The sequence below is a fragment of the Salminus brasiliensis genome, chromosome 16, assembly GCF_030463535.1.
Source record: "Salminus brasiliensis chromosome 16, fSalBra1.hap2, whole genome shotgun sequence".
Lineage (NCBI taxonomy): Eukaryota > Metazoa > Chordata > Actinopteri > Characiformes > Bryconidae > Salminus > Salminus brasiliensis.
The window spans coordinates 14,470,158-14,485,323 of NC_132893.1; positions in this window are offsets into that span (position 1 = coordinate 14,470,158).

The window sequence follows — 15,166 nt, forward strand, 5'->3', positions numbered from 1 at the left end:
CGGTGGCCCAGAACAATAAAACATTTTTTCTTTACAGGTTGCCTTGAACTAAGAGATTGTAAAAAAAAAAAAAAAAAAAACACACATTGTAACTTTAACACTTACACATATAGGGTTATAGACAATAGTTTACTAAGTAGAGGGAAACTTAGAGGGAAAACACATTTGTTGTCTAATAATGGCTTGGTACGGGAAAAGGGGGTGGCAAAGGGCAAAATACAGACACCATAACGAACCACCACTTCCTCCAGTTCTTCCAACATGGTTGCAGATAATAATAACAATTACTCTAATGGGTATAATGATCACAACACTGGCCATTGTCTCAAGTCAGGAACAACCAATAACGGTAGAAGGGACAGTTGTCAATATATCAGCGATCGTACGCCAGACAAACATAACAACCAAGGACCGGCCGACACAACTAAACAGAACCAAACGATCAACTAACGATCAGTCTAAGTCAAAATGCATTAGACACTGGGGAGGCATAGAATTAGACTATTATTGGGGCGAGACGACCGCATGGACAGTGAATTTGTGCGAATTAGTTAACTGTGGCAAAACTAAGTTCGGATACAAGGGGGAGGCGGTGTACTTGTGCTGGTCGCGCGATAATAATCTTCAGTGTAACCGTAACACCGACCAAGCAGCTTATAAGGCTAGACCTTGTAACAAGTGGGAGAACGTAATTAGGTCAACACATGCTAATTGGGATCCGACTGAACGATGGGCGACTCGTGAACGGAAACAATGGCATAAACTAAACATACAGAGGGATAATGGTCCAATAGACAACCTAATTACTATTGCGTTGGAATGGCAAACCGATCCTAATGGGGAAAAGTCTTCAGCATTTTTCATGGGGGTCGGGGTGGATGTACGTGGTAATGACCCTGTGGGATGGATTAAAGTTAGAGTTAAAAACGAACCAACTGACACTATCAAAGATACAAAAATCCTAACAAACAATAGTGGGGGGGGGGATCGACCTATACTGGGAGCGGACTATTCTACCTGGACAACCGAACAGATCGTAAAGCTAAGTACAGGGTTTGAAGGGAGTAACTTGTGGATTAGATGGATAAATGCGCAAGCCAGAGAAGCTAACATGGACGGGTGCGTGGCCTGTGCCGCAGCCAGACCAACATTGTTTTTAGGTCCAGCCCCACTATTTCCGATAGAAGACCCAATAGGATTCCAGTGTATGATTAAATTAACACGTATGCCCAACCCGGCTAACTGTACTGCCCTGTCGAACATTTTCCCAGTCATAGCAAACAACACCGGCTCAGGACCATTCCAGATCCCTGAATCAGGCAACTTTACTTGCTTTAACCATGTAGCAGGGAACGAGACAAAGAACCCAAGACAATTAGGCAACATAAACCATAACTGGTGCCACACGATATTTGATAGCGATTCCGGTAGTTCTATAGGGCCATGGGCCAGAGCGGGCCTATATTATTATTGCGGAGGATCGACCCTACTGCTAAGACTACCCACGCGTAGTCAAGGCCTGTGCGCTATGGTAAGACTAATTTCTCCAATCACCATGTACGGTCCGCACAAAACTACTTCTAATCCCGATAGGCGTAGAAGATCGGATGATTATGATTTCGACTTAACTAAAAATACACCTACGTACATAGACGCAATTGGAATACCTAGAGGAGTACCAGACGAACATAAACTAGTAGATCAGATAGCCGCCGGATGGGAAAGTATCTTCATTTGGATAACACCAAACAAAAACGTCGATCGGATTAATTACGTAAATTACCAAGTAATGAGACTGGCTAACATTACGGGGGCAGCGATAACTGGTTTATCAGAACAGCTATCGGCAACTTCGCTAATGACCATACAAAATCGTATAGCCTTGGACATGGTCCTCGCGAACCAGGGCGGTGTTTGTCACATGTTCGGAGATGTATGTTGTACCGTAATCCCAAATAACACGGCCCCAGACGGAAAGGTCACTAAAGCCTTACTGGCTCTAAAAGCTCTGTCTAGAGAAATGGCAGAAAACACGGGGGTAGATAATCCAATCACTAAGTGGCTGGAAAGAACCTTCGGACAGTGGAAGGGCGTGTTTATATCCATGGCTTCAGCCGTAGCAGTATTCGCGGCTATTTTGATCACGTGCGGATGCTGTTGTGTACCTTGTATTCGATCCTTGGTAGAACGAATGATCACACGTATGATGGAGGGTAAAGACAGCAAACCACCATATATGTTACCTATTTTGGACTGTGAGGAAGAGCAGGAGGAACTGTTATAAAAAACCATTGTGGGGATAACTATATGGGAATAATGTCACTTCCTCCATTGACATGGGTAAAATTGGCCGCCTGGGGCAGAGGGGTTGTGAGAGAATTTTTCCTGTCAAAATTGGTTGGTTGGCTGCCGGACAGGTTTTCGCTCTCACAAATGTAAACCACATGTCAAACACATGTTTGGAGGAACTACAAGTGTGTTGACGTGTCTTCGAGGACACGTCAAAAGGGAGATTGTTGTAGTAAAATGTTTATTATACCTTGTGTTTGTTGACAAATTATCCTTAAATAATGATTACTCAACTTAGTATTAACAACTACATAATCATTGTGTGAAACCTTGTATTTTCTATGCATCTATACAAATGATTATCCGATACTTATATCATGTAGGCTTACACACATAGCTAACAATGTATAGTTTGTTTCTAACCCACATAATACCCACTTGTAACACGTATTGGTGTGCGACATATAGAGTCACTTTGCATGGCATATTACTCACCCACTTACTAACTTACATGATATTTACTCATAAGACATATTATAACCTTATTACATTGTATGGCCTACTAACTCACATGACATGGCCTCCTGAGACACATTAACATGTAACATATGGAGTTCTATGGTAAAGGCGGGTGATTCACGCTTAAAGACATTTGCGTTACTAAAACTATACATCAGCATGACAAGTGAGGCCACTCCATGTGTCTGAAGTCACTGTCATGGACCATCGTGTTGGCCCCAATTGGGACTGATGTACTTTGTTTGAACTGAAGTGATATGGAGGGGATGCTGATAGGGTCGGACGGAGCGGCCTTCTCTCTGTGTGGGTAGAGGGGATGCTGATAGGGTCGGACAAAGCGGCCTTCTCTCTGTGTGGGTAACTCCCTAACCTGCAGCTGCCTCGCACACACATAGAGAATGCTACACTGTCCAGCTTTGAGAAAATACAAAACATAGTCAAGGTCAAGCATGATGGTGGAGTCAGACACGTGAATCTGAGTACTAACATGTGCCATCTTGCATATTCACATAGACTAATCTGTAGAAACGCCTCATCGGCAGGTTTCACGTCATTTGGGGTATAAACGTGGAGTCAGATGAGAACGGGGTCAGAACTTTGCTTTGGGATGGTTGATACACTGTCTTTAATGCATTTGTTCTCCTGGATCCAGCATTCTTAAATAAATACTTTGGTTTGCTTCTAACTTCACTCCACTCGTCTGCGACTCTTTCCACAAAACGAACACGCAAGGTGTTGCGCCCCGGAAGAGGGGTGGGGTACGGGCAACACTATGTAGACATTTTTCTATAGGAAGTGGGTAGAAGGCTTCCAGCCTTTGTTCTACAACTAAGTTTTGTTCTAAAGCAACTACATCAGGTGACGGCCATGTTTGATTTAATAAGCAGGGTTGGATTTGTTGTCTAATATTTTCTATTTTATTATTAAAATAGTCCATAAAAACATGACTAGTTAAAGATGTTGGGATCTGGGGTTGAGTATCTGCCTGGCTTTTAGTAAGTTTAGAGATCTCATTAAAAAGAACTTTGGGATTGTTTTTGTTTTTGTTTTTCTCGATCAGCGAGGCCAGATACACTGAGCGAGCTTTAATGAGTGCCTTTCTATATTGACTAAGGCTGTCCTTCCACGCAGAGTGGAACACCTGTAGTTTGGTCGTCCGCCATTTACGCTCTAGTTTCCGCACTGTTTGTTTTTAGGTACGAGTTTGATCACTGTACCACGGTGCGAGCCTTTTTTGCCTCATCATTTTATTTTTGAACGGTGCTACTTTGTCTAAGGTTGATCGAAGGGTATTCTCTAGATCGTTTGTTAATTTGACGAGCTCCGTTTGGTCTGACGGAGTGTAAGCTAAGGTTGATAGGGGTGGGAGATTTTTTGTAAACTGTACAGCTGTCATTGGTGTTATTGTGCGCTTTAGGCAGTGTTGGGGAGAAGAATTTACATTTTGCCTAAGATGTAGCTCAAAGGAGATTAGATAATGATCTGATATTACTGAGCTTTGAGGTAGAATATTTAGCTGATCAATGCTAACACCCAGGGTCAGGACTAAATCTAAGGTATGATTACAGTAATGTGTGGGTCCAGTTACGTTTTGTACGTTTTGTACGTTTTGTATGGAGACCTTCTACCAGTCTGTTGTTGCTAGTGCTGTCTTTTTTGCTGCAATCTGCTGGGGAGGCAGCATCAGGAGTGGAGATGCCAGAAAGCTCAACAAACTGATCAGGAAAGCTGGATCAGTCCTGGGCTGCTCTCTGGAAGGCTTTGAGGTGGTTGTGGAAAGGAGGACTCTGAGCAAACTCACTGCCATTCTGGAGAACACTTCCCACCCCCTCCATGATCTACTGGTCAAGCAGCGGAGCACTTTCAGTAACAGGCTCCTTCAGCTCTGCAGCAGTAAGGAACGGTACAGGAGATCGTTTCTCCCAACAGCGATCTCGCTGTACAACGCCTAGTCACTGTGCCGGGACATTATTGTGCACTGAGTGTACTAATAGAACAGTCCCGCTGTTTCTCAATCGGACACTATTCTGTTCATCAGTATGTACTGCCACACAGCTCTGTCATCTGCACTGCCACTTTAAAACTCTATACTGTAATGATACCCCAGGATGCCTTACATCACTACATTATATTAATGTAGTTACTGCACTGTTACATTACACATAATTCATTCTGTATATTACATTATATTAATGTAATTATTACTGCACTACAATCACTTTTTACGCTTTTATGCCTCTATCATGCTGCTCTCTTGTTTTGATTTTGCTGCTGTAAAAACTGACTTTCCCTGTGGGATAAATAAAGTGATCTATCTATCTATCTATCTATCTAATGCCAACAGAATCTAAAATTGATACAAACGCCTTTGTTAATGGATCGTCTGCTTTTTCAAAGTGAATATTAAAATCTCCTACTATTATAACTTTGTTGCTGCACACTGCCAAGTCTGCAGAAAAATTACTGAATTCTTTTAAAAATTCAGAGTAGGGCCCTGGAGGCCTATAAATATTAATCAGTGAGAAAACATTTTTATTTGTGGCCGGATTTGATATATTAATGTAGATAAGCTCAAAAGAAGTGAAGGTGTTACAGTGTTTATGAATAATATCTAGTGTATTCTGGTAGATTATACATACTCCACCTCCTCTGCCTGATAATCTAGGGCTATGTACATATTTATAGCCTGCGGGGGTGGCTTCATTTAGAGCTATATATTGATCAGGTCTAATCCAGGTTTCGGTGAGGCAGAAAACATCTAGTTTCTGATCACATATAATTTCATTTACGATCACTGCTTTCGAGGATAGTGATCTAATGTTAAGTAGACCGAGCTTTAGGTCTGAGGTGCTGCTGTTATCGTTGAAATGAGAGATTTTAACACTGATTAAATTATTAAAACGAGCTGATCTAGATGTTCTCTGTTTGGCTTTAATTCGGCGCACAGACACAGTCTCAATACAGTGAAACCTGGGTGACGCCTCAAAGCAGCTTGCAGGCAGTCGGTTTACCCGGTCTGTCTGCGGCCTGGTCTCGGCTCTGGATTGTCAGCAGTCCTTTACACTCCTCTGCCGACTAACTAGCAGACTATGGGCTATGCTGCACGAAAGTAAGGCAGCACCCTCCCGCGTGGGGTGGACACCATCCCTACCTAAAAAACCAGGCTTGCCCTCAAACTTTAACCAATTATCTATGAAGCCCACATGATTTTCGGAACACCACTTGGACATCCAGCGGTTCAGCGCTGTGAGTCGGCTGTAGGACTCAGCGCCGCGCCTCATTGGGATGGGACCAGAGCAAATCACGGCATCGGACATCGTCTGGGCCAGTTTAACCACCTCTTTAATATTATCCTTAGTTATTTCTGACTGCCGCAGACGGATATCATTGGCCCCTACATGAATCACTATCCTCGAATATCTCCTGTTCGCTTAAGGTTGCCGCTAATGTCCGGCGCTCTGGCTCCCGGTAAACAGCTAACGGTCACTGCTGGAGCCCCTAAAGGACGAGCTATTTTCACGTGTCGAACAATAGAGTCTCCTATTACCAGAGTACTGTGAACAGGCTCCTCAGCGGGTGTTTCGCTGAGCGGGGCAAACCTGTTTGACACGTGAATCGGGGGGCTAGCTTCGGCCTTTGCGCTAGCATTAGCCTTAGCTTTCCGGCTATGCCGCCGAGACGTCACCCATTCGCTGTTGTGGGGGAAGGCTGGGTTGGCCGTTTGAAGACTCCTGACATAATTCCAAAAGACTGTCATTTTTAGACAAAACCAGAACGTGTGCCTGTGTTGATTCTGTTTGAGATCTATCACACATTAGATTCATGTTTTAAACCAATTCTGCCAGCCTTGTTTTAGTCCAGAGTAAGATATTGATGTCCAGTAAATATATTGATGGACAGATGAATCCTCCACCTACTGCTGCTTTAATACTTGTAAGGGTTTAATATGAAATGAGTTCAGTAACAGATATGGTGCCAGTTACATTTTTTTATCTGTGGGTTGACTTTCAGAACCGTATCTAATAATGACGAGGAAGTTTGTGGACACAAAACTACGTAGCTGCAAATACCTGAAAAAATGAGCTTGAGGATTAAATTCAGTTCTAAGTTCAAAGGATACAAACTTTTTATCAATAAACGGATCCTTTAAGACATTTCCTCCTTTTTCTCTCCAAGATGAAAAGGCCTTATCAATGGTAGAGGTAGTGAACATTGTTTTTCATCATCAGGCTCTATGTAGATAATTCATTTAGTGAAAAGACTCTTCCAAACTGCAGCCAGATTTTCAGGGACTGTTTCACAGTCTGGTTTAGTGAACAGCTAGACAAAGATTCTGGTATGGGATTATCTGGTAACGATAAGCAGATGTAGGGGCAGTTAGAGCTCCGGGCTATTGATGACCGTGATTCTCAGTCAATTCAGGCGCTCTACTGACTCTGAGACTCTGTACCCGAGATGACTGTAAGTAAATTAATTAGGCCGCTTGCCCTACGAATTTAGATGTTTTTTAGATTTAAATAAATGGGAGGAGACGGAAATCTGAGAGCTTTTTGTATCCTTCCCCACCTAGTTTTGTCTCTGGTGAAGGAGGTGTGTTAAGGACGACTGTTAAGGGTTGATGTGGATATTAATTGGTGGAGTATGTATGTGTTTATAAATATTTATGCACCTAATTAGGGGGGGGCGGGGGGGAGAGTGGCTGTTTTCACGTCCTTACAAAAAGAACTGTCAAGTTTCCCAAGATGCTTTTATTGTTTTAGGTGGTGACTGGAACTGCACAACTAATAGTGTAATGGATAGAGCGGGACGAGAGCCTCATGCTTCATCTGCTGGGATATTAACAGATGTAGGTACTTTAATCTTGGAGGCTGAAAAACCCCTCTAAAACAATTTACTTGGGTTAAAGTGGTGGATGGGGTGGGTCAGTGCTGCTCGTTTAGATGGCTTATATCTACTGAAAGACCACGTTAATAGTTTGCTTAGAGCCTCAATTTTTCCTGTAGGTTTTGTCAGACCATCATTTTGTGTTGGTTCAGTTGTCCACTGTGTACGGCAGCACAGAGCAACTGTGCTTAATTTACAGCTCTTGCAAGATGCTGCCTTTTGTTCTGTCTATCTAATGCCAACAGAATCTAAAATTGATACAAACGCCTTTGTTAATGGATCGTCTGCTTTTTCAAAGTGAATATTAAAATATCAAGATGCTGCCTTTTGTTCTGCTTTTCAGCAGTTTTGGGAAATGTGGAGGTTAAGGAAAGGGGACTATGATTCTCTCAGACAGGGGTGGGATGTGGGGAAAGCTCAGACTATTCTGCCAACAATATACAGCCCTATCCACCATGGGAAGGAGGAGGGTTCTTTTGGACCTTGAAGCTGACTTGGCGGCGCTGCGCAGAGAACTGGGAACTTTTCTGCAAGAGAGAGCAAAAGGTGCTCTTGAGAGCTTGTTTTAAACTGTTCAGTGAAATGGATGCCCCTACGTCTTTTTGTTTTTGGATTGTTTTTGGCTGTAATGAACCCAAACAGATGCATGGGTTGGACATGTCTGATGGGAGACTAACTTCCCATGTGGGGGAAATGCAGGAGAGGGCGGTTGAGTTTCATTCGGCTTTATTTACAGCTGATCCAGGTGATACTGCATGCATGAAATCCTTGCTGTTAAACCTGCATAAGTTGTCTTTGGATCAGAAGTGTAGCCTGGATCAACCAATCTCAGTACATGAACTTCACACCTCGACATTGCAGAGGGCGGGTGGATGGTCTGCCTGTGGAGTTTTATAAAGCGTTCTGGAAATTGGTTGGTTCTGACCTGTATGAAATGTTATGTGAATGCATTGTGCAGGAGAACTGCCTCTGGGCCTCTGGGCGGTTCTGTCCGTTCTCCCAAAAAAGGGAGATCTGTGTGACATTAGAAACTGGCGTCCAGTAGCTCTTCTGTGCTGTGACTACAAAATCTTCTCGAAGCTTCTGGCCAACCGCCTTAAAGATCATCTTAATCATCTTAAGTCATCCATTGTGCACACGGGCCAATCGTACTGTATACCAGGGCGCTCGATTATGGACACTATGGATTATGGATTATGTTTTTAATACAGGATCTGATCAATCTTTCCAACCTTACTGATGTAAACTTTTGCCTGATTTCCTTGGATCAGGTGAAGGCGTTTGATCGAGTGGACCATGACTACCTTTTCGAGACTTCGTGACAAACTGCTCCCCAAATCCGAAATTGGTCAGTTACATTGAGCTGCTGTATTCTAATGTTTATTGTCTGGTTCAGGTGGGAAGGGGATTGAGTCGGCCTGTTGGTCACTGTTTCAGGATGGGGTTGGGTTAGAAAGCTGGAGGAGTGAAAATGGCTGCTCCCTCAAGTGTCATACCGGTGGTAGGGTGCTGAACCTAGTGACATCAACACTGTGGCACTGATTGATTGTTTTAAATGCTCCATCTGGTCTGCTGACTGAGGTCCAGAGGAAGAGGACTTTTTTTTTTGGACTGGATACCACTGGATGAAGGTTGCAGTGCTCAATCTACCTACTCATGAGGGTGGGCAAGGTTTGGTGGACCTTGAAAGTGGGGTTTTGGCTTTCAGGTTGAAGGCTGCACAGAGGCTGCTGTACCATGATGTGGAGTGGAGTGAGTCTGCGTGTGCTCTGCTGAGGAGCAGAGGGTAGGGGTAACCTCCTGACCTTCTCTTCTCCGAGCCGAGGGGAGTTCTCGACTGTCAGCAGTAAGGCACTGTATGGAGTGGCTGTGAAGATGAGGAATTTTGGTGCCTTGAGGGAGGTAAGAGAGCACTGGTGGCAGGGTCTCTTGGGTAAGCACAGCATGGCAAATTTCAGGTGGCGAATTTTGTATAAACTGCCTGTGCCCAAAAGAATTCGGGACCTGCAGTGGAGGATAATCCATGGGGCCTTGGCCACGAACAAGCATGCTGCTCACTTGAACCTCCTTGTTGATGTCCATATTGTAGGAGGCCTGAGACGGTAGAGCACGTGCTTGCTGGGTGCATGTGCCTGGAACCCCTGCTGGACTTGCTGAGGGGTGTGTGCGAAGGTTGGGGACCCTTTCAGATTAGACATATTCATACTGGGTCCACGCTACTGTCTCAGCGTCAGAGGTCCTGCCTACTGAACTTTCTGTTTGGACAGGCAAAATTATCCATCTGGCTTACAAGGCGGAATAGCCTTCGAGGTGAAGGTGTGACTGACCCGGTGCTGCTGTTGAAGACACTGGTCAGATCTCGCGTCAGTGTGGAATTTGCATATTATAAACTGCTGAAGTTCCAGACTGCGTGTTGGTGATGCTGTGTGTGCTGTGGTAGATGATCAGTTGGCTGTTTGTGTGTGACGTTTGGTGGGTTTTATTGTTTATGTCTGTCCGTCTGTCTCTCTCTCACTCTCGCACTCACTGAGATGCCCTGCCATCCTGTCTGGAGGTGTCCATTTATCCATGTTCCAGAATCAGGCCTGTCCCTTTACTCAGTATGGACTTTAACATGAACCTCATAACCTGCTTCTACATTATCTAGAGCTCTTCATTATCTCTGTCTAGTTCTTTGGGTAATGTTATTTGTTTGTGCTGTGCGGGTCGACCTAAGGCAGATGGGTTCCTTGGACCATTGTGGTGCTTGCTCATAAGAGGTGTGGACCCGGATCTCTGTGAAGCGCTTTGTGACATTTGTTGTTAAAGGCTCTATATAAATAAACTTAGAATTGAATTGGCAGCGTGAATCCTTCAGTACCATCATTCTCTACTGGAACACTGCTGCACGCTTCTGGACATAGTCTTCTGCCCCCTGCCCACCTATCGATGAGTGAGCGAGCCGTTTACCCAGCTTTTTGAGCTCCACTGCTGGCTGCGGGACAGATGCGTCACATAGTGGGCAGGTAAGTTATTTACATGATTTACTGGATTTTATATTTATTCTGTCATTTCTCTGCTTGTTTTAAAAAGTAATCCATCAGTGTCCCTCATAGTATCTCAGAAAAACCCTGCAGTATGGAGACTGTCTGTCCTCCACATTTGTTTGTATTTGGAGCTTCAGAAAATTTGCTTTAAAAATCTTAGTAGAATTGAAATAAATTCTTTTGCTACAACATCATTATTCAATACTGCGACTCTTAATGATATTCGAGGATTGTGTTACTGCTGCCTCCATCCTAAGGGTAGGAAAACTGGTAAATGATCATCGACCCAGATTATCAGTATTATCCTCCTGATTTCAGTGTAAAGCCATTTTCATCTAGATCACGTTTCTGGTCCATCTACAGTTTTAAATCTTAGACCCACCTTCCTCTCACTGCATGCTCAGCTTCTGGGAGAGGGGTCAGAGTAAATGTGTCATACACTGGATCTATAGGAGCAGCTAGGTCAGTATGTACTAGTTCAAGTACTGCTTTTGCTCGAGCATCAGGTTCTGTTTCTACTCTGAGCAGATTTCTCTTGTCTGCAGACTTCACAGTTCAGTTTATCAATCTTACCCTTGATCTTCATGCTCTCTACTGCATAATGTGAAACATCATAGTTACTGTGAACAAGGATTGTACTCTTTAATGGGGAACTTGGTACCGTATTTTTGGCTGTGTTTGTTACGTCCTTGGTGAGAGTTCAGAGGCTGTCGCTGTTTTGTTCTGAATGCATCGACGACTCCCAGGTTTAGCTATTGCAGTTACTCATGCAGAAGTTGTCGTGGCGGAGTCACCACGATTTATGATTCAGTTCTATGCACAACCCAAGCCTCAGGTTCTGAAGCTAAATGCTGGACAGCTAGTGTTTTCATTAATAAACTTCTAGATTTCTCCATCTCCATCTCATTTCCCCCTAAAGATCTAGAGCATGTAACAGATGATCTGCAGACTGTACTCCGTTCTTGCCTTGAAAATGTTGCTTCAATCAGAGTCAAACAAATTAGCAAGGCAAAGTTAGCACCATGTTATAATGACCACACGACCACACATGCAGTATGAACCTGGTTACTCATAGCTGTGAACGTCGATAGTGACTCGAATGGTATCAATTTGGCCAAGCGGCCATCCCTACTTTATAGTCTTTTTAAGTTTGCGTTTCTGTCTCTGTGTTTACTCTGGAGGAACATGGTGACCGCGGAGGAGTAATATCTCCTGACCGGCAGATCCAGCTGCTGTTGTAGAGGCAGTCGAAACTCCACCGATGGAACATGAGGCTTGAGGCTGCCTGTGACTCACAGTATTAACATGTAACCTATCAGACCTGTACCTTTCTTAAGAAGCTCTACTTTCCTCCACTCGTTACCTGTATTAATGGCACCTGTTTGGGGCTGTGGACAGGTGTTTTTTATACATTTAACGGGGTCAAACAGTCAGACTCCAATCTTGTGTGTCCCCCTGCTTAAGCCAGTACATGTCCAGGCCCATCTGAAATGAACCACCTTAGTTCACTAGATCTCTGTGTAACTAAATCAAAGGCGCAGGTCTGTTTATTACATTGGTGGGGGTCATAAAATCAGTTCACACAGAGACCCCTGGAAGCGAAGTCTTACATTTATGATGAACTTAAAACTCTAACTAAAAATACAGGTAATTTCTGAATATGAAGTTATAAAAGCACATACAAGTGACCAAAGAAACGCAAAGGGTAAAAGAGTAAATGTAAATGGTTGCAGAATTTTAAATAGTGAAATAGATTTCAGACTGGGAGCTAACGAGCCAATTAATCCTCAGAGTCCATATTGTCTATCTAAGTCAAGACAGGTTGCCAAGTAGTATTAAATTCACCACTGCACCCAGTTTTAGGTAGGAGGGGTTTTCCTCTTTCTCTTTAAGTAATCTAAGCAGTCTTAGCCAGCCCCTTTTGAACAGATAAAGCCCTTGAGGAGTCACCACGAATATTGCTGTTGTAGACTGAATGTTTATTTTCGTCATCAAGCTGTATATAGATAATTAATTTAGTGAAAAGGCTTCTCCAAACTGCAAACTGCTGTTTCACAGTCTGGTTTAGTGAACAGTCAGACAAAGATTCTGGTATGGGTAGTTCTGAGAAGAGCAACATGTGGAACAAAAAGGAACAGCCCTGATGTTCAAAGCCCAGTAATAATGGCGAAAATCTGGTAACGATAAGCAGCTGTAGGGGACAGTGGCAGCTCAGCGATTAGAGCTCCGGGCTACTGATGACAGCGTTGTGGGTTCGATACCTGGGCTCTGCAAACTGCCACTCTTGAGCAAGGCCCTGGCTGCTCATTGTGTGTGTGTGTGTGTGAGAGTGAGTTACAGGGGGAAGCCAAATTCCATCTATGTCACAAAAAAAGTCAAATGGTGAATCTGGTGTTCTTGTCTGGTACGTCGACGCTGCAATATTGTGGGGGGATCTTTTCAGATATTTCAATATTCTATGTATACGTTGTTTTCAGGAACAGACAGATGGTGGCTTTTGATACTGTGAAACAATGGAGTCTATCATCTTCACACCAGCCTCATCACCGGTTGTTTACTTCAGGATTAAAGTGTTTCTCTACATTCCTAAGACTGACTGATCGAGTTGATTCTTTAAGTGCAGAGAAGCAAATCCCACTACCACAGTTCTGGAGGTTCCACCAAGATCCCAATATTCCTCTGGGTCCAGAGTTTTCAGAGACAGGATCAGAAACAGACAGAGGCGGCCGCCGTCATCCCAATGAGTGATTCTGAGTCAATTCAGGCGCTCTACTGACTCCGACACTCTGTACCCGAGGTGACTGTAAGTAAATGAATTAGACAGCTTGCCTTATGAATTACGAGCTGCCATATTCTTAGACCTTCGAGTTACTTTAATCCGGATGCCTTTTGTAACCCAGGTTATAAAAGCCTGATTAAAGTACATTTTTTTAGTAAAAGTAAATAGTATTAAGCAGATTTGAGATAATAATAATTAATTCTTAATTTAAAAATAAATAAATAGCAGATAACCTATTTATAATAAATACCTAAACTAGATCCAAGCTAAGTTGAGAAAATAATGTAAATAAAGACACTTTAAAAAAAAAAAAAAAAAACTTTATTAAGTCCAGAAATAATTATTATTATTATTATTTTTTTTAATTATTTTACATATTTAAGCATTATGTTACACCTACCAGCCAATAAGGTGATTAGTTAGATTTACATGCGCAGGAAATTCGGCTGACCTTGACCGAGATCTTCCTGCTGGTCAAGCAGCCGCCATGAGCAGTGGTGTTCCCTGGAGGAGAAAGTGTCAGAAAGTTAGAAAGGTTGGATTTATGTGATAAAAGCCATCGTAATATCTAGCTAAGCCTTCAGTTACTTAAAGCGCTGGGTCGTCGGACCCGAAAAACACTCCGCTGGTGAAAGAGGAGCGTTATTAGCTGGGATTTACTGGATTTTCACATCGGTGAGTTAGCTTTAGCCGGCTATGCTAAGCTAGCCGTGTATTTTCTGTGGGGTTCAGTGCTGGGCATGCCCGTGCTTAGACAGCTCTGTGTAACTGTATTAAATGATTTATGGTGGTGATAACTGAGTATGCTTAAAAATGATATCCGTTGGACATTAAAACGTTTATTTTTGTTCTTATTTGAGATTTCTTCAGCGTGTGTAGCCACAGGCTGGGCCGCGTGAGGCTGGAAAAAAGGCGCGTAGTTTTAGCCTCGCGCTGCCGAGAGGTTAACCCCTTAAAAGCCAAACCATGCAGTCCACTCTGCTTCTTCATAGAAGCTTCATATACTGTAAATAAGCTCATTTAATTGTTAAAGAAACTGTAAATACTGTGTATAAGTGCTGTTAAATTGTATATTTCTGTGGTTAAGTTGATGTTCACAGTCAGTTAAAACTTGAAATTAACTGAGATTTATGACCTTTTATAGGTCAGGTTTTTTTGCCAGTGTTCAAATGGGACCTTTCTACGCTGGATGGCGAGCCTCTCTGAACTGGGACCGTGTGTAAAGCAGTTCACACACCCTGAGGACATCACTGACCTGAGAAGCATTCTTTTTTATTTAATGTTTTCATCTGTAGCGCGGTAGGAGGAAATACTTACCTTTCCACAGACTGGACCTTTTGCACATTCACACCTCAAACTACAACCTGTGAACCACAAAGACATTCACACACACACACAAACAAAAGGTATTCATATTGAATTGTACATATTTTTATTTTCTTTGTTTTATTAACATTTCCTATTTTTAATGAAAAAACAGGTAAGTGGATGTTATCCAAATCCCTCCGAATCTCAGTGAAGTGGTGAAGTGTTGCTTGCTTTTTTACTTGGGGTCATCTTTAGCTTGTAAGGTAGGCTGGTTTTTAAATATACTTCTAAGTAGATTCTGCTAACACTCTTGTTTTAAGGTTAACATAGAAGCTTGGTGCTTACTAGTTGATTGAGGTGC